The 24,993-nt window shown below is 35.1% G+C and overlaps 1 pseudogene; it reads left to right on the top strand.

Moving 5' to 3' along the window:
- The first annotated feature begins 208 nt into the window (after nt 1-208).
- Nucleotides 209-4,807, top strand: LOC102024690 (annotated as a pseudogene).
- The last annotated feature ends 20,186 nt before the right edge of the window (nt 4,808-24,993 follow it).

Here is a 24,993-nt window from a genome sequence, read left to right on the forward strand (position 1 = left end):
GAAAGGTGACTTGTGGGCCGGCCCCTGACGTATCCTCTTAGGGGTAGCAGCAACAAGAGAAAATTTACACAGGGATATGGGAGTGGGGAAGAACATGGAGAGGAATGGATTTCACTAAAATATACAGCCAACTAACAAAGAAATGTAAATTACAAGCCCTGGATTGAGAAGTTAGTACTCAGAGTTGTTATAATATATATTAACCGAAATGTCCCATTTCAAAGAACATGAGACGTTCAAAGAAGGTCTGACCCATAGAGAACAAATTAAAAAAGGAAAACAAAAATGCAGGCAAAAGAAACTGTGAGGCAGCCAGATGTCAGATTTAATAAATGAACACTTCAAAGTGTTCCTAGCCTGTTAGGTTCACATGTTCAGGTTTGTCTGCTGGATGCTGACCAAATCAAAGGAAGCCATAAATTTGGGCAAAAAAGAAAAAAGGATTTATTCAAAGCTAGCTCCAAGGAGATGGAGAGGCTTATTTGCCTCAAATCACCATTTGCCAGAGTACAGGTAGGGAAGGTTCTTTTATCATAAGGAACAGAGGGACGAGGAGGTACAGAGAGACTACGCAGACCCATTCCTGTTCCTTTTGAAGGCAGAGCCTGGGCTCCGCCCTCCTGAGCTTCACATCTGCATATCCTGTCACGTCTTTGAGGTTGAGGGGAGGAAATGTTAGTGACGTGATGTGGGGACAGCAGAGAGGGGTTGCAAATCTCCAGTTATTTGATCTTTGTTACATCTTTGGTGTATTCCTCTTTCCTTGTGGGAGGAGCCTAGGCTACAACCTCTTGAGGCTCACATCTGCATATCCTGTCACTTCTTTGAAGCTGAAAGGAAGAAGTGTTTCTTATATGCTGGGGGTGGGGTTTGGGGGAATTTCCTTTTTAATCTCTGCAAGAATATTCTAACTTTTAAAGTTTGATTTTATAATACTGGTTACAAACGTAGTAATTACAAATGTGTTCATTGAATCTAGGAAACTATAATTAGAAAACAAAGTATGACATTGTGTTATCAAACATCAAATACCAATAAAAAGGTAGAAATTATTTTTTTTTAAAAAAGAGGACCAAGTGGATATTCTTGAGCCGAAAAGCACAAATACTAAAATAAAAATTTGACTAGACTGTTTCAAGAGCTGCTAGACTTGTTATGGCAGAAGAATGAACTAAAGACTATGCAACACAAAGAATGCAGAAATTAAATAATGAAGAAAAAGTAACACAGTTTTAGAAAAATGTGGGACATAGTTAATTATTCGAAAAATACCTAATAGGATTCCAGAAGGGTGGAAGAAATAGACGAGCAGAAAAAGTATTGAACTTGTCTGCAAGAACAGGTGAATAGAAACAAATGATAAAATATATAAAATTAAAAAAAAAAGAAGCAAATGATAAATATGAAGGTTAATATAACAAATGCTATACATATACTTCTCTTTTCTTCTGTCAGGTTTGTTAAAGGAACATAAACATATCATAACAAGCATCACGAGGCATTGTTGCATTTGTGATGTGTATCATGTAAAATAAATGAAAATTATCAGACCAAGGAAGAAGAGAAGAGACAATTTATTCTCTTGTTTCTATCCTCCACTGGTCAAGTTTCTACACGAATTGCTCAGATTGTTACACTCCAAGGATGTGTACACATGGGTGAACAGTAAAATCCCACATATATCTGAGGTTGTAGAACAAGATAAGATTGAGTAGGATGAGATGAGATGAGGTGAGATGAGGTACTGTCAAGTTGTACCTGTGTACAGTTGGAATGAAAGTAGTGTTGAGCATGTGAGGTGAGACCCAAAATATGTCCAATACAACATTCATTTGAAGCTTTAAAAAGTTAAAAGAACTGAAGCAAAATGTAATAGCATAATAACACAAAGAGCAGAAAACAACAGCATACTAAAAAAAGATGCAATGGAAAGTATAAATGCATTCAAACATCATTACTCTGAAACAGTTAAAAAATTTATAAGCACTGCCAGGGTTAGGGAAGAGAGGAGAGAGAAACAGAGAGAGAGAGAGAGAGAGAGAGAGAGAGAGAGAGAGAAAAGCAAGATGACAGAGTAAAAAAAAGTCTTTTTTTCCCCATAAAAATACAAATTTAAAAATAATATGTGATCTCAGCTACTTAGGAGGCTGAAGAAGGAGAATAGCAAGATAGCAAGACCTTGGCTCAAAAGAAAAAATGTAGAAGGGGCAGAAGTTTTAGTTCAGTGGTAGAACACCACTGCACCCCTGTGTTTGATCTCCTATACCTCAACAAGCAAACAGTCTTTAGAATCTAGACTCCAGTAAGGTGCAGCTGAGCACAGAAACTGGAAGCATTAAAAAAGGACTGAAGGGGCTGGGGATTTAGCTCAGCGGCAAAGCGCCTGCCTGGCAAGCGCAAGGTCGTGAGTTCGGTTCCCTGTACCGGAGAAAAACAAAACAAAAAAAAAAAAAAAAAAAAAGGACTGAAGGATAGGGAGATATAGGAAGCTGCTAATCAGTGAGTATAAAGTGTCATTTGTACAAGGTCAGTAAATTCTGGATATTTGTGCATAGTACAGGGCTAATAGTTAATGATATATTACACACTGAATCTCTTAAGAGGGTAGATTTTTTAATTAAGTGCTCTGACAATAATGATAATTTAAAAAATTGTAGAAGGAATAAATATATTTACTGTACCTGCAAACATTAAACGTATCTAGATATATCGAACAACTTTAACTTGAAAATTTAAATAAAATGAATAAATTCCTAGAAAACTTCAACCTACAAAATGTACATAAGAAAAAATGTATCTGAGTAATTGAAATCACTAAGAAAGAGAACTAAATTGATATATATTTTTAAAAGATACTTTTATCAGTGAATTTCTCCCACACATTTCAAAATATTGCCAGTCTTATAGTAGGTCTTGCAGAGGACAGTGAAAGATTCATGGTATGAAACTCATTTTATGAGGTCAGTGTGAGTTGAACAGTAAAACTTGACAGCTTTGATGTATAAAAAGACTATTACATGGCCACCCCTATCATAGAGACAGAAGCAAAAAAGAAAATCAACTGAAATCAATAATATGTAATGACTACATATGATGAGCTTGAATCTTTTCAGGAATGTAGGATTGGTTTAACATTTGAAAAACAATCATGGTTCAATACATTAACAAAGAGGAAAAATCATGATGATTGCAATAGGTACAATAAAATTGTTTGATAAAACTCAAGATGCCTTGATGATACAGAAAAAAAAATTTAAAAATTAAGAATGTAAGGCCAGGGATATAGCTCAGCAGCACAAGCATGTGCCTGGCAAGCGCGAGGTCATGAGTTCAATTCCCAGTACCAAAAAAAAAAAAAAAGATAAAAATTAAGAATGTAAAGAAATTTCCTTAATTTCAGACAGAGCTTATGTATAAATGTCTAGAAAAATTATCATACTTAGCAAAATGTTGAATACCTTTCTTTTGATATTTCTGATGTGCATTTGATAGTGAACCAGAGCTCTTATCCAATGCAATAAAAGAGAAAAATATTCTTAAAGTTATAAAACTAAACTGAAATAAACAGAATTCATTCATTTCGGAAAATAAGATTGCTTATATAAAAAATTGAGAAGAATCTAAAAGCTAACTACTAGAATTAACAACTGAACTTTAGCAAAGTTGTTAAATACAAAATCAGTATCCAAAATTCAAACATGTTATAATTTTCCCAACTTAAAAAACAAAAATTAAAATTTGAACACAGATACCACTTACAATAACACAAAATTGTGATCACTTTTATATGAATTAATCTAATTAAAAATTCAAGACAGGCATACATGAAATATAATATATACAAGTATGCTTAAGAATGTGAAGATATTTTCCAGCAAGCTTAAGGCCCTACCTATGCCCCTGTATTGCAACACAAAAAAATAAAAAATAAAAATGTAGAGGTACATTTTTGTACATAGATTGGAAGATTTATAGATTCAATATGTGTCACATGGCACCAGCAGTAGGAGCGGTGTGTGCCATAGGTTATGTTCATCTGAGGCTCAGCCCTCGGGGATAAGCTGGTGTCACTAAGTGTCTGCTGGTGCTGGGACTCGCTGCTTGCCTTCTTGCCACGGTCAATGAAGTAGAAACGAGCACTATCAATGATGAGCCTGACCAACAGGCTGCACCAAAAGCACCATCGAAGAAGGAAAAGAAGAAAGGCACTGAAAAAGCAGATGAGTATCTCTTGGCCAGGTTCAAAGGTGATGGTGTAAAATACACAGCCACGCTAATCAGTAGTGATGATGTGCCAGATGCACTAGGGGATAAAATGAGCCAAGATTCTATGATGAAACTCAAGGGCATGACAGCAGCTGGTCAGTCCCAGGGGCAGCATAAACAGAGGATCCGGGTCAACATTTCCCTTCCCAGGATAAAAATAATTGGTGAGAAAACTGGGCTAATAGAGCATGAACATCCAGTAAATAAGATTTCTTTCATTGCTTGTGATGTGACACAACTAGCGTTTGGTTCTGTGTGTGGAGGAGAAGGCCAGCATCAGTTTTCGCCATGAAAACTTGGCAACAGGATTAGCCATTAGTGGTTGATCTTAAAGACCTTTTCCAAGTTATTTATAATTGTAGAGAAAAAGGAAGAGGAAAAGAAAAAGGCTGAAGAAGCCAACAAAGCAGTCGAGAGTGGAAGCGAGGCCCTAATGACGCTTGAGGACCAAGATAACAAACTGAAATCGGGTGACGATTCAGAGGTGTCACTTTTGGCTCCTGTTTGGTGTCCTAAGAATTTTGAAGTATTTCAAAGGTAGAACTCTGCCCACTGAGGACACCCATTTGGCTTGTAATAAAGCAATAAATATCAAAATCACAAGCTTTGTAATACATTTTACCCTACCTTTTGATTTTTAAAACATCTCTTCATTAAGAGATCTTCCAATCCATTTCTTTGATTAAAAATTTTTAATTACAAAAAAATATGTTCAGATGTTCAACAGACTTATGAGAAATGCTTTACTCCATTAGGCATCCAAAAATGCATGTTAAAGTCACAATAGGAATTGTCTAAAACTCCTTCAGAATGGTTATCACTAAAACTATGGACCAAATCAGTGGTTATTAGTATTCAGTACAATTAGAATTGTATTTGTTGCTTAAATGAACAAAGCTGTCAGTATCTACCAAACTAACGTACACCATGAGCAGTGGTTGAACATGTCCCTGAAAATGTGCAAGTTGAGACTCAATGACCTTTAGTAGGTGATTAAGTCATGAGAGTGCAGCCCTCAGAATGGGGTTAATAACCTTATAAAAAAAGTTGAAGGAAATGCCCTTTTGTTTTTTGTGTCTTTTACCATGTGAGAACACAGTTCCTCTCTGTGAGAGAACATAATATTTAAGGTGCCATTTTGGAAGTACAGTGCAACCTGTATCAATAAGTCTGCAGTTGCTATGGTATTAGACTCCCAGCTTCCAGATCTGTGAGAAATAAATTTCTGTTCTTCATAAATTAATCAATCTTAGATAATTATTATAACAGCAAGAATGGACTAAGACATCACAGCAAACAGAAACACACACACACATGCACATATACAATGATTTTATATATATATATATATATATTCAAGTACAAGATAACCTCATTTTTGGAAATGATGCAATTACCTATTATCAGCAGAAATGTTTAACATTTGTTTTATGTAAACAAAGCCACTATAACCACACATAAAATATATACATGAGGATAGAGATGTAGCTCAGTGGTAGAGTGCTTGCGTAGAATGTGCAAAGCCCTGGGTTCAATCCCTAGTACTGCAAAGAACAACAACAACAACAAAAAAAAAAAACCTCAGTAAACTTGATATAGCCAAAGCAGCCAGATATACAAAGTTTCCTTTATAAACTGAAATAGAATAACACTAAGCTATGATTTTACCAGACAAATACTATTAACTTTGAGTAAATGAGTCACAGTAATGACTGACATGGGTGCATAAAGGGGTCTTTGAAGTGCTAGTAATGCTGTTTTTTGACTACTGATGTTGATCTTTTTATCTATTCAACTGGTGTTACATTTCTAATGTCTGTCAACGCTAAGCAGTTTTTACTCTGTCTTTCTGTCATTATCTGTCTCTGTCTCTGTCTCTGTGTCTCTGTCTCCCTCTGTGTGTGTGTGTGTGTGTGTTAATAATGGAAATAAAGCCCAGAGCCGTATGAATTCTAAGAAAGCACTCTACTATTGAGTTACATCCTCAGCTCTGTGCTGTTCTTGATTATTCAGTCTTTCTAATCAGCCACTTGTACGTTGTATCTACAACTAATATGGAATCATCTACTACTTTTTTCACTTTTATTACTTTACCTTAAATCATTATTACCACTTGCCTAGATTACTGCAATAGCTATCTCCCAGCTCATCTCCCACCTTCCTTTTTTGCCTGTTCAAAGCCTTTTCTCTATGGTGCAGTCCAAATTGTTGAAAAGCACAAATACCAAAGTTAGTCATGCAACTCTTCTGTTAAAAAGCCTTCATTACTCCCCCATTTCTCTCAGGATCAAGGCCATTGACTATAATGCAGCTCATAAAATGCTTAATGATCAGGCCTGTTTATTTCTTCAGTCACATCTCCTCTGCTTACTATTTATCCCCTTTTCCTACAAAATGCATAAGGGATGTGTTCCTTGGTAGTAAATAATTTTCAGCTATTAAAATACTTTGTCCATTCTGCAAGATGCTAAAGCGCCTGTATTGAAGGCTTTAGGGGCAGAGATATTTTTGGAATATTGTTTTAACAGCACTGTCTTGAAACTGCACTTCCATCACAAATTAACCTTTATGTGCTTTATAGTTCAATAGTGATGCTAATAGAGATTATGAAGAGTTAATGTCTCATTTTGCCTCCAATTTGCTACAGAGCTGGCACTTGAAATTTTTGATACCTAGAGCATACTTTCTCTCCCTCTTTCTTCCTAAACACCAGATTATCATTTCCAGTTCAGATATTCCTTTTTCCAGATCTTCCTTACCTCTTCAATGCCAGATTAAGGCAGGTCCCTTCAAGTGTATCTCCATCACTGTGAACTTGGGTCTACCACAGCACTACAATATATAAGAGTTACATGTTAGTCAGGAGAAAAACTTGAAAACCTTAACTCCTTCTCAAGTGGCTAATGAAATGATAATGATCTTGTGTGCCAAAGCACTGTAATGTATAATACCCAGCAACTGTGAACACAGAGACAGTTTTAGAGTTTTAGATATTCCTATTGATATAGGGGAAAATATAACTCCCAAACTGCTAAATGTCAGATATGACAAGTTAGTGTCCCTGAAATTCAGGAATCAATTCTAAGGAACAATGGAAGTTAAGAGTAGAAAAAATTTAGAGATAGCTCCTGAGAGACAGGAGTGGATCCAAAAGGGGTTTACTACAGAGGTCACTTCTCTAAGAATCTTTTATGGAACAAAATCATGAGGTGAGTGCAAAAATCACTAGGTGAGTACAATGTGGGTCAAACTATAATGACTGCATAAGATTACAAATGTAGCTGCTCAGTTAATATTATCTAATAGGGAAGTGGGTGATGTAGCAAATGTACATTGAAAGAACAAAGGTATTTTGTAGAAGGGATGGGTCTGGATGCTCTTGTCATCCACCTGGATGACTGATGTCTATCTGGACTTTATTGGAATAGGTGATACCAATTAAAGTATAATCTCAAATTATTTTTATCCCTTGGGGAGGCATGTAGGGCTGGTAATTTAAACTTTATCTTGAGGTTTGACCTTTGACAGATGTGCCTCCTCCCACAGTTGTGAGATGTTGTCATCTTATGCACTGGCTCCGGCAAGAGCCTGACCCTGTCTGACTTCCTATAGTATTTGTACCTAACTTAACTTCCTATAACATCAGCAATTTTCAGTAAACAACAGTAAAGTCACACAAGAAGAGTGTGAGTAGGGCACATGGAGAAACAGGGTAAGTGCAACACAAACCTGGAGATCATGCAGAGCCTTCTGGGCTTTATTAAGGATTTTGGTCTTTATTTTTAGTTCCATGAGATATTGGTAAAATACTTTTTTAATCATAACTAAAACTCTAAGACATACTAAATTAAAAAATGCTGCAGTGCAATACCCAGTGGAGAGTAGTTAACATTTACTGAGAAATAAGTTGTATATAAATTTTTTAAAATTCTGAAAAAATACAATAAATTGTTCAACAGTATTTATTGTCTCTGGGAATGGAAATTTATGGCCTGGCATGGTAATTATACTCTTTTATATTGTTTGTGCTTTCATTCTAGTGTAGCATTAGATTTGCAAATAAGTTTTTAGAAGGTATGAATTTTGTTATCAGGCAGGTAGAGATAGGTAAGAATACTGATCTTACTGTGTGATACTGGACATATAACTTCATTTCTCTGAACCTCAATTTCTTCATTTGCAAATAGGGATTATAATCATGCATGCACATGGTACTGAGGATTACATAAATTAAAGAGAAATGCTTCAGACATATCCTGATACAGAGTAAGTTCTCACTCTGCCATATTTTTATTACTTTTGACTTTATTGAAAGTCACATAGATCAGCAGAGCACAATATTTGAGAATTTAAGCTTTGTAGACAGAAGCAAGTTCAAAATATGTTTCTGCAATGTACTCCTTGTATTACTTTTGTCAGGTTGTTTTCTTTCTCTAAGCTTCTGGTTCCAAGCTATAAATGAAGAAATCAGAGAGCTTATCTCCAGGATGATTTTAAAACTTATGACATACCGGGGCTAGGGATTTAGCTCAGCGGCACAGCGCCTGCCTAGCAAGAGCGAGGTCATGAGTTTGATTCCCAATACCAGAAGAAAACCAAAATAAATAAATAAATAAATAAATAAATAAATAAATAAATAAATAAAACTTATGACATACCAACATAAATAACAGCTCCCACTGTGTGAGCAATTTCATTCTACCTGGTTGTATTAAATGGTTACTGATACTGATGATATCATACCTATTCTTATTATTATGAATGGACATATAGGGGAAAGAGAAAACAATGTCAGTAGTAATAACTTCCATATTTGGTATTGATTCATTATTGATGTTTCTCCAATTAAACAGAGATATATCCAGAGATATATTTATTTTTAAAATTTTAATGTCTTCTAGTTCTCCTGGCCAAGCCTCCTGTGTTAATCAACTTTCTATCGCAGTGAAAAAATACCTATGTAAAACAGTTTACAGGAGAAAGTCATTTTGGTTCAAGGTTTTGGTGGTTCCACACTTTGTCTGCAAGCTCTGTTGATTTAGGTCTCAGGGGAGGCGCAATATTGTGACGGCAAGAGCATGTGGGAGAGGAGGTTTCTCAATTGATGGAAACAAGGAAAGAGAGAGAACAGTTGAAAAGGAAGGGACAAGGTATAGTCACTATTGACATGCCATGAAGGACCCATTTCTTTCCACTCGCTCCCACCTCCTACAGTGTTCATTGATAAGTTTAGAGCCCTCATGATCCAATTACCTTGTAACACTGCTGTATTGGGGACCAAGCCATCAACACATGAGTCTTTAGGCCCACTTCATAACTAAACCATAACAATTCCTTGCTATCAAAATGTAGTTCCTACAAAATCAGCCGGGTGGTACCCACAGATGCCAAGGATTTATGGCCCAGATGCCAATAATTTGAAGGAGGATAGTGGGTAGGGGATCTGTACATTGTGTCTGGCACCAAGGCAGAAAAATGCTTCTTTGTGTTGCTTATCCACATGATACTCATCAGCTGTAGTTAATTATCACCGTTAATGATGAGGTTGCACCAGACTGCCATGTTGTCACTGCACAAAATGAAACTGGAAAACTGGTCCTGTGATATTGGCAGATGGGATAGATACATTCCAGGTTGATGAGATTAATATCCTTCTCATATTACTTTTTTCTTCAGTTAGAGGTTACTTTGAAAGACAAGAGATAAGTCAAAATGGACATTCTTCATGTAGAAATTTCCTAAGCAAAATGAAGCAACTCAGTTATTCAGCTCTCTGCCATTATGCCACTCATGATAGCCTGTGAAATGAGTATCATGAAGAAAAATATGACTGTGGGACCAAAATAGCAGCTGGAGCTCATCTAGACTCTGGAAAGGCTTCCCTCGGCCACCAACATCAGGATGCGAATCTAGCCCTGCTACAGGTAGAGTCATATTGACTTCCAGAAAATACCTATTCAGAGAAAGCCTTGGACACTATTGTATTGGCCACATGACTAGTAATTCTCAAAGCTTTCTAAAGAGGTCAGACCCATGTTTCAATTTGTATAAACAACAAAAAGAAAAAAGCAAAGAGAAAAGATAATTATGTGCATTTTGGATGGAAATGGAGGAGACTAGAGACATCAAAACCAGCAGTGAAGGTCTCATATTGTGATATAATAAATATTTGTTTGATCTTTATCCCTGTTCTTGGCATAGAGTTCCTAAAACTCTTGGGATTTGCTGAGTAATAGAATGTCTTTTGTTATTCATGAAAGCCAAGTTCAACTGGGTCATAGTTTTTGCTGATATGGTGACTTTTGGAGAACGGGGCTGATTGTCCCAGCCAACAATCATGTGATTTAAGGGTAGGAACTTTCAAACCCAACCTCTGACATCTGGGAAAGAATGAGGACTGGAGATTGAGGCAAACACCAACGGCCAATGATTTAATCATTGAGTTATAAAAATGGGTTCTTTTTAAAAACTCTAAACTACAGTGTGCAGAGAACTTCTGAATTAGTGAACACAAGATTTCCGAAGGGCAGCATGCCTGGGGAGAGCGACAGAGCTCTGTGCTTTTCCTCTATATCTCACCTTGTTTCTTTCTTTTGCCTGTTTGTAGGCTATATGTTTTATAATAAACCCATTAGAGTAAGAAAGATGTTTTTCTTAGTGCTGTGTGTCACTATAGCAAATTATAAAAAAATGAGGTCAGGTAATTTGTAATATAGTTGTACAAAATCATAAGAAACCTAGGAGTCCACTAATTTCAATTTTCATCTGCCATCAAAGGGCAGTTGTGTGGGACTAACCTTTAATTTGTGGGTTCTGTGTTAACACCAAGTAGTTAGTGTCAGACTTGATCAGAGGAAAACTGATTGATGTGAGAGTTGAAGAACTGATCAGTACAGGTAATCCATACATTTGTGGTTGCACGTGGGTGTGTGCAGATAAAGAGTTGTTCTCTAAGAAGTTATTAAAGTAATCTATATAGGAGGTCTTCAGGACTAAATAGTGTTGGGGCAATAGAAGGCATTCATTATTATGGTTGTATATAAAAATTATTTTGATGAAGACATATCACAATTTGCTTTTGTTATAGGGAAATACCTGAGACAGTCTACTTAAAAAAGGAAATAGCTTCATTTTGGGTCATGAATATGAAAGTGCAAAGCTTTGGGGCCTCATCTGATTGCCCTCTTACAGGTACAGTGCTAAGGTGGTCCAGGATATCACATGGCAAAAGATACAGAATGTAAGTATGTACCTATGACTGTCTGCTCATTCTCCCTCTTATGAAGTCAGCAGGATTCAGTCAGTCATGAAAGCTCCACCCTGATGAATTTATCTGATGCTAATCACTTCTTACGGCCCCAAATCTAAACACAATAGTCAGATTAAGTTTTCACCCCTCTTAATACCTCATAATGGGGATTACATTTCGATACATGAAACCTTGGGGAACACTCAAACTATATCCAAACCATAGCAGATTGGAAAAGTATTATAATTTATAGTGAAGTGATAAATGCATTAGATATATTGCCATTGATAGAGTGGCCCAGACATGGATTCAGTGGAAGTATTTAATTTGGGATACAAAGTAAGGAATATTTTCTGATGAATAGAAAGGTGGAATGGGGGAGGGGAAACAAAAAAAAATGCATGGGAATAAGGAATTTTTAGAGAGTTTAGGAAGTGGCAAGTAGAGCAATTCAACTGAAATAGAAAGGTAGAAGTTAATAGTGAAACAGATTGGTATCAGTTTGTGAAAATCTGCACATGTAGCTGGTAGTTTTAATTTGATGCTTTGGAAAATGGGAAACAATCAATGCTTTTGAATAGGAAATTAAAGAAATCAAAATGGTAGTTTAGGAAGATTAATCTGACATTGGTAAGCAGGAGTGTTAAGAAATGGAGTCTAGAGGAAGGGAGACCAATTAACAAATGTGGAAGAAATGTGAAAGCTGTCAGAATCAAAAGGGAATGGCTTGCATCAACTGTAAAGTCCCAAAACATTCTGATGCATGATCACCTGAGAAGAACTCTCAAGAAGGACTTGTCCAGAAGCCAAAGTTTGTGAGAAACCATTAATCTACATACTTCTTCAAGAATCTGCCCAGCAAATGTCTGTACATCAGATTAATGCCATTTTTGCTATTAATGATTGTAGTCAAAGATTATTATTTCAGAAAATCTCATGAAATCTTTGATTTTTGCCTTTGAAACCTTGCCCTTGCTTCTATCTCCTTGAATATTCTCATCATTTACTATTCTCATTGCAGTGTTCTACTACTCCCAGTACACATCAATATTCTTTAGAGAATCTCTGTTTTGTTTAAAGTGTGGTGTGAAAAATTACCACAGTATTCTGGACACATATGCCTGCTTCCAAGTTAAAGAAAGAAAGAAAGAAATTCCAAATAAATTATTATGTTATGAATGACATAATCCTCTGATTTATCCACAAGACAGCAGGAATGAGAAAATCCTGCTATAAATGCTATTTGAAAGGATAAATCTGTTAAGACTTGAGAAAGTTATATAATTCTTTTCCTAGATTTTCTTTTACAGCTCTTTTTGGTTCACAGCAAAATTGAGAGGAAGGTATAGAGCTGATTTTCATATATAACCTAGACTCACATAGGTATACACCCACTAGTATCAGCATTCTTTACCAGAGTGGTAGATTTATTAAAATGGATGACTAACACTGACATATCATTATCACTTTGAGTCCAGAGGGTACATTAGAAATTGCTCTTGATGCTGTACATTCTGTGGATTTTGATAAATGTACTGTATTCATCCCTGTCTTGTTCCTAGCTCTGGAAAGTACTGAGGAGATATTTTTTTCTGTCTCCTTAGTTCTGCCTTTTCAAGAATGTCGCATACTTGGAATCATACAGCTTGTGCCTCTTATGTGCTGATGGAGCCTTTGCTGCAGTTTTGTCTTACTGGTATCAAGTTTGAGGCCATTTGCTGTGTGAGTACTTGCTCTTCACTTCTTTGATTCACTGCACTGGACTTGACATTTTATTTTTTTCTTTCTTTGTTACTTTGGTGACAAACTTGTTACCAATAAGACACAACTGCAACAAAGGTAAGGAAAATGGAGCCAGAACCTGAACTTATTACCCTGCCTAGACTTTTTCTCATTCCCTAATATTCAAGTCCTAGCTCAATGCTTGCTAATTTTGTTTTCAGTTGCTAGTTTTATTTACAGATAATTTTACATTATTTTATATTTTCTCACTTTATGTTCATGTGTGAGTTTTCTTCACATACAAGATACCTAAATTTTGCAGATCTACTTACCAGTGTCTCAGAAATCTCTGCTCAAGTCCAATGTCTCATGTAACACCATCTTCTTCAGGCGTTTGCTACCACTTACCGCCATCAAAATTTAGTTGTCACTTGACGCATTATCTCACAGCTCAGATCTCTTATAAGATACTATAGCCTGAATGTTGTTACTTCAAAATTTATATGCTGGAACCTAATACTTAATGTGATAGTATTAAGAAGTAGGCCATTAAATCATGAGGCCTCTACTCTCATAAATTGGATTAGTACCCTTATAAAAGAAGTTCAACCTTGGTGTGGTGGTACATGCCTGTAATCCCAGGACTCAAGATGCTGAGGCAGGAAGATTGCAAGGTCAAGCTCAGCCTACACAACTCAGAGAGAGAGAGACAGAGAGACAGAGAGAGAGACTGGGATTGTACCTAAGTGGTAAAGCATCCCAGGGTTCAAACTCCAGTGCTGCTAATTAATTTGAAAAAAAAAAATCATGGATTTTGGGTAAGTTCCTTCTCCTCTCTTCCATGTGAGTACACAATGCTTCCCCTCCCTCCAATAGAGGATGCAACAACAAGGTGCCATCTATGAAGCATAGAGCCTTTATCAGTCACTGAATCTACAGAACCCTTAATCTTGAATTTTCTAGCCTCCAGAAATGTGAACAGTAAATTTCTATGGTTTATACATTACCCAGCCTAAAATATTTTGTTACTGTAGCCTCCATGCACAAAGCCATAAGATTAGTTTTTTTAAAAATCTGCTTTAGTCATTAATGATTAATTATAAATTAAGATAGAGTTCTTAATGATAAATCAACTTGCAGTTTTCCTTGACTTTTTACACTTTAACTACGAATACATGTAGCTGGTAAAGGAGCTATATTGTGGATGGGGACATCTTTCAAATGCCCTTGAAAACATCATGCAGTCAATATTTTGACCATTAAAATTTTGTATTGTTTCTGAAGAATTATCTCCTGACAATGATTGTCTATATAAAGTTAAATACTCTGGAACATGTTTACTCTTTTTTTAGAATTATATTTGGCAATGAATTTATATGGAATATACTTTTCTCTGAATAATTGCCTATTTCCCAAATGGAATTATTCATATTTGAATATATTTGATCTCCAGAGATGAAAAATGTTTCATATTTTGAAATGAAATCAATATAAAAATAAACAAAAAGATAATGGGGGTTGAAGACCCTGGTATAAATTAAAAAATTGAATCTCACTCAAAGCTAATGTAGTTGAATAATGTAACCTCAGAAATTAGTACCAAAATGCCTTGCAGTTATTAACAACTTTAGCAGTTTATTATATGCACTAGGGGCTGGTATTTCTTTACCGATCTTCTTTGTTTGGCTAATCTGTCCATTTGTTACAATGGGCATTATTGTTCCCCATTACTATTGTGTTGGTGTTTATCTGATTTTTTATGTCCATTGGTATTTGTTTTATTAAATTGGGTGTGTCAGTATTTGTTGAATGTATGTTTATAATTTTTTGTCTCTTTTTGAGAAAGAGTTTTGCTATGCAGTTCATGCTGGCCTTAAACTTACTTTGAGGCCAGGCTGACCTCAAACTCATGGAGATTCTCTGCATCAGCCTCCGAGTGCTGGGATTATTGGCTTATGCCACCATGCCCAGTAATAATCGTTAAGCTTCCTGTTAAATTGTTCTCTTAACTTGTATATAGTGACCTTTCTCTGTCCTGATCAGTCTAAGCTTGAAATCCACTTTGTCTGAAATTAGGATAGTAACATCTTTCTTCTGGGTTCTTGTTGCATGACATATTGTTTTTCATTCTTTGATTTTTAATCTATGAGAATCTCTTAGAATTAAACATGCTACATATTTTTGGTTTTACTTTCTTTTTTTTATTTATTTTTTTTATTTTAGAAATTAAAGGAGGAAAATACTAACAGACCGACAACATTTTACAAAATAACATAGGATCAGTACAGACATTACAGAGTTACAAACACAGGGGTAGGGAATTAACAATGCTTATTGTATTACATATTGATATCTTCAATGTAGTTTTACTTTCTTCATCTATTCTGCCAATCTGTATCTTTTGATTGGAAAATCAAGATACTCACATTGAGAATCATTATTAGACTTCCAGGAAAGGAAGGAGTAGTAAGCAGCAACAGATCAACATGTCCAGGATTCAGAGTACAGACACTAAAAATAACAACTTTGGAGAGAGAAGAAGTGAGGTCGTTTTCTTGGACTCAAGAAGGACCTGAAAGAAAAATTAGAGCTCACAGAGAAAGTCAACAGACAGATCTCAATTCAGAAAATAGAGGGGACAAACCGCACTTTTTTCCCAGCTCCTGGCTTGTGGTATGACAAAGACAGAGCAAATCTACAGACACAGTGAAAGTAGGTGAATCCAGAAGTCTCCAAGGAGAAACACACCAGTGGAACATTTTTGTGATCAATTAATATTCAATGTATGCCAATACCTAGATTATCTGTGGGTCATAAGAAAAACTATAGTCCAGTACAAAAGAATTTGGTGCTATGCCAAACTCTCAGCAGTTACATCCCTAATAAATTGATGTGGCAAGATCCTGAGTCCTACTCAAAAACCAGCTACATATCTCTGAAAAGTATTCATTTTCTAGAAAAATCTCAACACTAGTGACAAAGATACCTACCATAAGCTATTCACAGAAAACAAATAAACAACAACAACAAAGAAAATAAGGGAACACAGAAAAATGATACAACCCATAATCACCAACTCACCCAAGGCAAATCAAAGGGGCAATACGGTAGAAAAAATCAAAAGACACTCAGATAAATTTTAAGGAATGCTGGTTGCAGAAATAAAAAAAAACTGGTTAACAATTCTGTTGACAAAAACCAAGTAGAGATAAATAAACAAATGACAACAATAATGATGGAAATTATTAATAAATTTAGAGTAGACACAGATAAAAAACAAAGGTGCTTAGAAAAGACATGAAAAAGCATATAGAAAATCATGAAATTCATGTGTAGGGGACCATGCAGGGTATGTAATGGAGAAAAATAAGACTAGAACAAGCTGAAGTTATTTTTTTCTTGGATTCTTGGTTAAGGGACTGCAATGTTTATTAAGATTAAAACTCCAGCATAAAAAAAATATCCTGCCAATCAGAGATGTGTGTCTAGGAAAAGGAAATGTAATTTAGTGGTAGATTGCTTACTTAGCATGCGGAAGGATCTAGGTTTTATCCCCAGCTCTGCAAAATCAAAAGCAAAAAAAAATAGCCACATATACACAAATGTACTGATACACCACCTCACCCAAATCAGAATGGCTATCATCAAGAATACAAATAATAATAAAATAATACATACTGGTGAGGATGTGTATATACAAGAAGTCTTTAAACACTGTTGGCTTGAATATAAATGAGTGGACCATCCTACTACTCTTTCTTGATGGAATTCATTCTATAGAGATACTTGCATATGCTTGTTTACTGCAGTTGAATTCATGATAGGTAAATTATGGAACCAATGTGAGTACCCATTAACAGATGAATGGGTAAAGAAAATTTAATATACAAAATACACACACAATGGAGTATTATTCAACTATAAAAAGAAGAAAACTATACCATTTGCAGGAAAATGGATAGAATTAAAGATCTTTGCATTAAACCAACCAAGCCGTACTCTGAAAGACAGATATCAAACTCTTTTTCTCATATGTGGAATCTAGAAAAAAATATTCTTAAAGTAGAAGGAAGATTATTAGAGAAGATGAAGGATATCAGGAGTAAGGGTAATAGGGGCATGTATATGATCAAAATATGGTGTATGAATATATGAAAATGTCACAATGACAGCTACTACTCTGTATAATCAATGTGAACTAATAAAAAGGGGGAAATGAATTTTATTTTTTATAGAAGCTATAAAAAAACTCTTTGCTGACATGCTAAGTCATCAAGTTCACCATTATATCTTATCACATTGTTCTCCAGTTAATTATTGAATGAAACACTGGCAAATTGTCACTTTTTACCTGAATTTTACATAGATTAATGGGTTTATTAAGTACCAGTTTCAGAACATTTTTTGCTTCACTTTATTTATTTATATCAGGTATTCTTGTTTATTTGTAAGACAAGCAAATTTCTTAGTTTTTTTGAGACACATGAATGAACATTCTGTTTGCTATTTTCATTTCTAAGAAGTTCACTAGGTACATTACTGTATCTCTTACCTTAAAGTTTAATATCATCAACGTTATACTGTATCCAAAATATTTGTTCATTTGCCTAATGGCCTTGAATTATGCATGGATAACATTTGAATCTATAAGGAATGAGCAAGTTGCCCCTTGGAACTTTTCTTAAATACCTGGAATCATAGGGATTTTCTTAGCTTGTGTTATGATTAGAGTCATAAATAAAATTGGGTTATGGGCTCAATTCTTGTTGCTCTTGAAAGCCCTCATGCTACTGCTGACCAAAACATTATCATTGTGATATTGAGAGACAAAGGAATAATTGCTGAAAGTTCTTTTTATTTTGGGGGTCGACTAGGGATAGACCCCAGGCCTTGTGTGTGCTGGACAAGCATTCTACCATTAAAGAATACTCCCCACTCTCTCAGGAAAATAGATTACATGAAACACTTTTACACTGCCAGAGAAAATCAATTATAGCTTCAAGAACAATAAATTTGTGAGACATTTTCATTTCTATCTTCCAGGTCAGAAAACAAATACAGAGAGGCTAAGTAATTATTTAAAATCACGCAGCCAAGTAATAATGATTCCAGCACTTTTCCAGATGCTTTGAAACAGTAATTTATAAGAATTATAAATTCACCAGTACCCCAGATTATACAAATACATTTTACTGGGACACTAGAAAATAATCTGCTTGATACAGAACACCTTAACCAAATTTTCATACCAGAGAGACGCTTTTCTGTGGATTGCAGTTTTGAAAGCAGATGTTGCTACAGGCAACCAGTGCCATTACTAAAATAAAATCAATTTTGTCATGAAATTTATTCACAGACAAGAAATGCAATATTCTTCAACCATTGCACACAAGAACGTTTTATGCAATTGACAAAAATCATAATAATACAAAACATAAGCATGCTTAATTGGATGAAAGTTGGGTAGACAAGAATATTTTTATCAATCCAAACATGATAATGGTCACCAGAGGTGATCCAGGTAATCACAACTTGAAAATGAAGCTCCTGATTACATCAAATTGGGAATTAGACTGTGTGATCTGTATGACAGCTGTGGCAGGTAGTAGCAGAGAAGTTCCAATAAAAGAGGCACAATGCTGCATGGTAATGCTACTGAAAGCAATAGATAAAATCAAGATTTATTAGAATTTGAGCTTATGGTTTGCAAAGATAGTTCCATTCTGTAGAGATTTAGGAATAGGAGAAATAACTTTTGTCCTACATTAACCGAAGTTATGAGCAGACCTAAGTTATGATACTTATATTTATGATACCTCAACTCAATAGAAGCATTCTTCATGTGTTCTTACTGTAATTACTATTATATGAAACTTATTTTGCTTTTCTAATTACCAGGAAATGAAAAATACAATTTTCTTTTCACTTCTCAATTACTTTCTCCTATACTTCTTCTTAGGGACCATCTATCATTAGCACAGTGACCAGTAAATTAATTTATACCACAAGTGAAGAGAAATTAATGAACTAAGTCAAAACATACTACGTTTATATCTTAGTCAAAAATTTAAGAATAGATTTTTTTCCCTTAAATTGAATGAGAACAATGAATATTCAGCCTCAGGCACAATTGGACAGCAATCCAAATGACAATTTATTTTCCAAGTTCTAGAATGTCAGTAGGAAAATCTCTCTCTTAAAAATTATACTTCAACATTTTTTGCTTTACCTAGATAAGAAAAATATCAAGTTGAGGGTTAGAGAAGAAAAGGATGACATAGAGAGACATTTGAGATACATCTTTTATTGTTAGATAGAATACAGGCTGATTACATATCACAGAATTTTTCTTCTCCCATTATGTCTCAGCACTCTTTTAGGAAAAAAAAGTCTACCTGTCATAACTTTTAAATTGGATAATAACACATTATATCAAAAAGAAAATCAAAGAAGGGAAGTTGAAATAACTGCATTAGTTTTCTGTTACTGAGTAACAAATGAGCAAAATCAAAGTGGTTTAAGCTGCATGAGTTTATTATCTCACAATTCTGTAAATCAAAAGACCAGGTGGGCTTATTGGACTCGGTACTCTAGTTTTCACAAGGCTGAAATCAAGGCATAAGCTGGTCTATATTCTGATCTGAATGTTCTAGGGTAAAATCTTCTTTTGTATTGATTTTGACTTCAAGATCCTGTAACTATAGGCTAAGGTGAGAATTTTCTTGCTGGTTGCTGGTGAGGAGCTGTCTTTATCTTTTAGGGACAATCCACACTCCCCGACTCATGACCCTTTTCTTCATCAACATCAACACTGCTAGGTTGAGCCCTTCTCAAGCTTCAAATCTCTTAGATTTGTCCTTCTGCTCTATTTTTTCTTTCTTCAGCTTGAGAAAGTTTGTGCTATTAAGGGCTCAAGTGATTATATGAGTTAGGGTCACCCAGAAAAACTATAATAATCTTTCTATTTTAAGGTCTATTCTCCTAACCATTTATGCAAAATACTTTTTGCCACACAAAATAATATATTTACAAGTTCTAAGACTAGGCAGTAGGTATCTTGGAAGGCAGTATTTGTTCTACCATAATAATGTACCTAAAACCGAAGAGTAAATAATATAGTAATTTGTTACAAATCTCTGGCTCTTCCCTCTTAGTGCATTGCTCTTTGTTTACTACTTTGTTGCCATGTAGGTCATTTTCTTTCCAGGTTAATTGTCAAAGGAACATGTCTATGGTTTAATATTGAATGTTCCCTACAGAAACATTGGTTAGAGACTTGGTCTCAAGGTGGCTCTACTGTATTGGAAAGACCTGGGACCTTCAGAAGATAGGTACTAGTGAGAGAGCCTTAGATCATCCAGCAAGTGACCATAAAGATATTTATGTGACACTGGAACATTTCTCTTTCTTGCTTTTGCTTTCTGACTGAAGATAATAAATGCTTTTGTTGTGCTGTGTGCACCCACCATGATGTGCTGTCATACCAGATGTCCAGGAAAATAGGGCCAATGGATCACAGGCTGCAATCTCCAAATCTCTGAGCCAAAATGAACTCTCCTCTTTATAAACTAATTATCTCAACTATTTCATTATTCAGCCACTAAAGCACCATTTGTGTATTGAAAATAAAATTCTCTTTCTCAATTCTGGGAAATGAACCCAGGATATTATGGATACTATTAAGTATCCTACCATCCTAACATTAAACCACATTTTCAGCCTATTGGGATCTAAATATTTCTTGAGAATAAGCTATGTCAAAAGTGGAAAGATTAAGCTAAGATGTGGGAACACACGTGTAATCCCAACACTGAGAGTCTGAGACAGGAGGATAGCAAGATTTAGCCTAGCCTGGGCAATTTAATGACTTAGTGAGACTGTCCCAAGTTAAAAAATTTAAAAAGGGCTGGGGATCTAGGTCATTGTGAAGAACCTGGGTTCAATCCCTAGAACTGAAAAAAAGAACAGAAGAAAAATGAGGACATTTCATTAAGAATTTCAAAAAGCCAAAACTTCTAAGTAATGTATTACCCTGAGGAAACAAATCTGCCATTTTTAGTCAAAGTTCACCTTTTAATTAGATAAAGCTAGCATATAAAATGAACTGCATTTCCTTATAATAGGATGTCATACTTTCATGACATGACAAAATATAAATTAAGGAAGCTATCTAGAATCAGCTAAGACACAATGAATACCTTTCCTACCTGATAGCATAGTTTATGGAGCTCATTTTGTTTGGGTTCTTTTACTTTATTAATCCAGCAAGAGCCATATTTTCTCTTTCTAATTTAAGTTCCACTTGGAAAATACACACACAACACTCACAGAGAAAGAGAGGGAGGGAGGAGAGATAGGATTTTCAGAAGGTAGTCTCCCATTCTAAGTCTCTGCTGTTTATAATCAAGAGATTTGAGTTCTAATGTTAAAAGTGCTCAACTGTGTGAGTTCAGTTGAATCCCTTCAATTCTCTGGAACTCAATTTGTCATGTCTGGAAGCTGAAAAGCATGACCCTTCATGTTCATAACAGTTTTATTTTTAAATTCTTCCATTATCACAAATACTCAAATATTTTTGAGATATTTTCCATTGTTAAAGTACTGTTAGGAGATACTCTGAATTTCTACTGGTATCTTGAGAGATCTTTGATGAAAATTTTTGAATATTTTAAATTTATATTTCATTTAGTCTTCTATATAACTACATTATTGCCATTGGTCTGGTTACATTTCTTACATAAGGTGCTTTGGTGCTTTCTTTTGGTCTCTCTCTCTCTCTCTTTCTTCTTTCTTTCCTTTCTTTCATCGTTTGTTCTTTCCTTTTGTGATGAATACCAAACACAGCATTGTGCATACTGGGCAAGCACTCTACCATGGAGCTAAAGCTCCAACTTCTATGCTATTTTTTTTATTTTATTTTTATTAGTACATATTTGCAGTGCATAATGGTTACATTTGTTATGGGTGTTGAGTTGGTTTATGTACAGTCATTCCAGCAACAGAAAATAGTCAATGGCTAAACTGCCTCTGAAAGTAACTCAGTAGCTCTATGTATTTTGGAACATGAAGGCAAAGGCCCGAAGTTTGGGAAACCTCACCATAAAGCTTCCGAATCCATTTTAAAATGGCCCTGGAAATGGATTAAATGTCTAATGGGAAGATGGCACGGGAGGCCTGACCTCTAGACTTTTTATGTAACAATCAAGTAATATTGATGTGGGAAAGATATGTGTAATAATTTTTTGTTAAGATGAGCTAACTTCTGCAACAAAGCAATTCTAAAATTTCAGTGGCTTAAGACAGTACTATATTTCTTGACTCAGTAGCTATTGGTAGTGTTGTTGAGTTTGATGGGGATGGAGAAACTTTGCTCATACACAATTATTCAGGAACACAAGCTGTCAGTAGCTCTGTGATCTGCAGTAGATGATTTTCAAGGTCACCATGGAAGTTAATATACTACCAGCACACTGGGAAAGGAGTAAATGATGGCAAGGAGCCTGTTTCCATGGATCAAGCTTGAAAGAGCACACATTACTTCTCATTACATACCTCTGGCTGTAAGTCATCAATACGGTCATACCTACCCAAGAAGTGGGCTGGGAAATACTGCAGGGTCCAGTTACGCACCCTGGAAAAGCAAACATGCTTAATGATAAACTAGAGACCTCCCCCATATGTATTTTAACTGGTAAAATGTGACAAGATTTTAAATGCTCAAATTTAGAGAATTAGTTGTTTCAGTTAGGCATCCATAATATTCATTCCCATTCTTCAAAGAAATCTTTAAAAAGGTCATACTTACACTGAGATATAACTTGCATAGCATAAAGTTCACACATTGTGAGTGCACAATTTTAGTTCATTTATACAATTATGGAATTATCTCTGCAATCTAGTTTTAGAATATTTCTAACATGCCAACCAGTTCAATTGTATCCCTTTGAAATCAAGTCTCACTTCTACCTCCAGTCCCAGGGAACTACTGATGTTTTCTGCCTCTGGATTTTCTTCACTAGAAACTCATTATAGGGGCTGGGGATTTAGCTCAGCGGCAAAGCGCCTGCCTGGCAAGCGCAAGGTCGTGAGTTCGGTTCCCGGTACCGGAGAAAAAAAAAAGAAACTCATTATAAATGAAAATGTATTGCATGTACTCATTACATCTGCATTTTTCAACTTAAAAAAATATTGTGGAAGTTTATCTACATTGTTGCCTGTGTCAGCATTTTGTTCCTTTTATTGCTTGTACAATTGTGCCACAATTTGTTTATCCATTCACTGGTTTACAGACTTTAGGGTAGGCTCCAGTTGGTGTTTTTACCAATAAAGATGCTGTCAGCATTTTCATACAAGTTCTTGTGTAAATGTGTAAATGAATATTTTCATTTATTTTTAATAGATATTTAGAAATAGAATTTCATTTTTTTAATTTTTAAATTTTTTATTTTAAAGAGAATAATAATAAAAAAGAACAACAAAATACCAACAACATAGACGAAAATGAAACAAAGCAAAAACAATAAGAATGATATGGGTCTTCAGAACAAAATGATAGGAATTAATATTGGTTGTTATATCACATATTTTTATCTTCAAAGAAGTTGCTCAGATTAACAGATGTAAGAATACAGGATTAATCAAACCATTAAAGACAATAAAAGAGAAAACAAAACAAAAAATTATAAATGATACAGTTTCACTAAGCAAGATGATAGGAATTCATCAATGGTTGTTATATTGCGTATTGTTGTCTTCATGTTAGTTGTTCAGATTACCAGATATAAGCATGCAAAATTTCTGATGTTTAATAGTTTCAAAATTGCTAAACTGTTTCTATTAAATGTACCATTTTACATTCCTAACTAGCAATGTGTCTTCTTCTACCTCCTTGTTAGCACTTGATATTGTCTTTTTTATTCTAGCCATTCTATAGGAGTCGTTGTAGCTTTAGTCTTCTTCTTTTTACAGTTTGAAACTAGATGCCATGGCACTATGTACAGGCAATGATCCTAGCAGGTTTATATGAATTTACATCGGCATTAATAGCATTTGAGGAACCTAATTTCACATGGGCACTCATAGTCTATCTACTTTATGTTTTTCAGAAATTCGCCTGGTTTGAAGAATACTTCAGTGTTTTGCTGTATTAAGTTTATATAAATCAAGGTTCTCTGGAGAAATAGAACCCATAGATATTTACAAACATAAAGGAAATGGTTTACATTGCTGTGGAGGTCAGAAAATCTGGAATCTGTAGGGGTGGCTGGCAGATTGAAACATCAGCAGGGTTGAAACTCACCATTATCAGTGGGTACTAAAATCCTGCAGAATTTCTTCAGCAGAGACCCTTAGTTCTTCTCTTAAAACCTTTCAATTGGATGAAGTTAATTCTATTATTGAGAATCATCTCTTATTTAGAATCTTTTTAAAATGGTATCAATATCTATGACATGCAATCCCAGAAATAGCTACATTGAGGTTTGAATAACTGGGTACAGTATCCTATTCAAGTGGACACATGAAACTAACCACTACTGTATCTACTGGAGCAAGAGTTGCAGTGTAAAAGATAATTCATTTTCTAATAGCCAAAATAAATCTTTCATGACAATACCTGATTTGACTGTTAAAAAATTTTTTTAAATGACGGTTTTTCTAAAGGGACAAGTTTTCAAACAAAGAAAGGTCAGTTGGTTCCCAGCAATCATTATTGTCAAAACAATTGGTACAAGACCATATTAATAAATTATGTTCAA

The sequence above is a fragment of the Chinchilla lanigera genome, unplaced genomic scaffold (assembly GCF_000276665.1).
Source record: "Chinchilla lanigera isolate Chin_1 unplaced genomic scaffold, ChiLan1.0 scaffold00089, whole genome shotgun sequence".
NCBI lineage: Eukaryota > Metazoa > Chordata > Mammalia > Rodentia > Chinchillidae > Chinchilla > Chinchilla lanigera.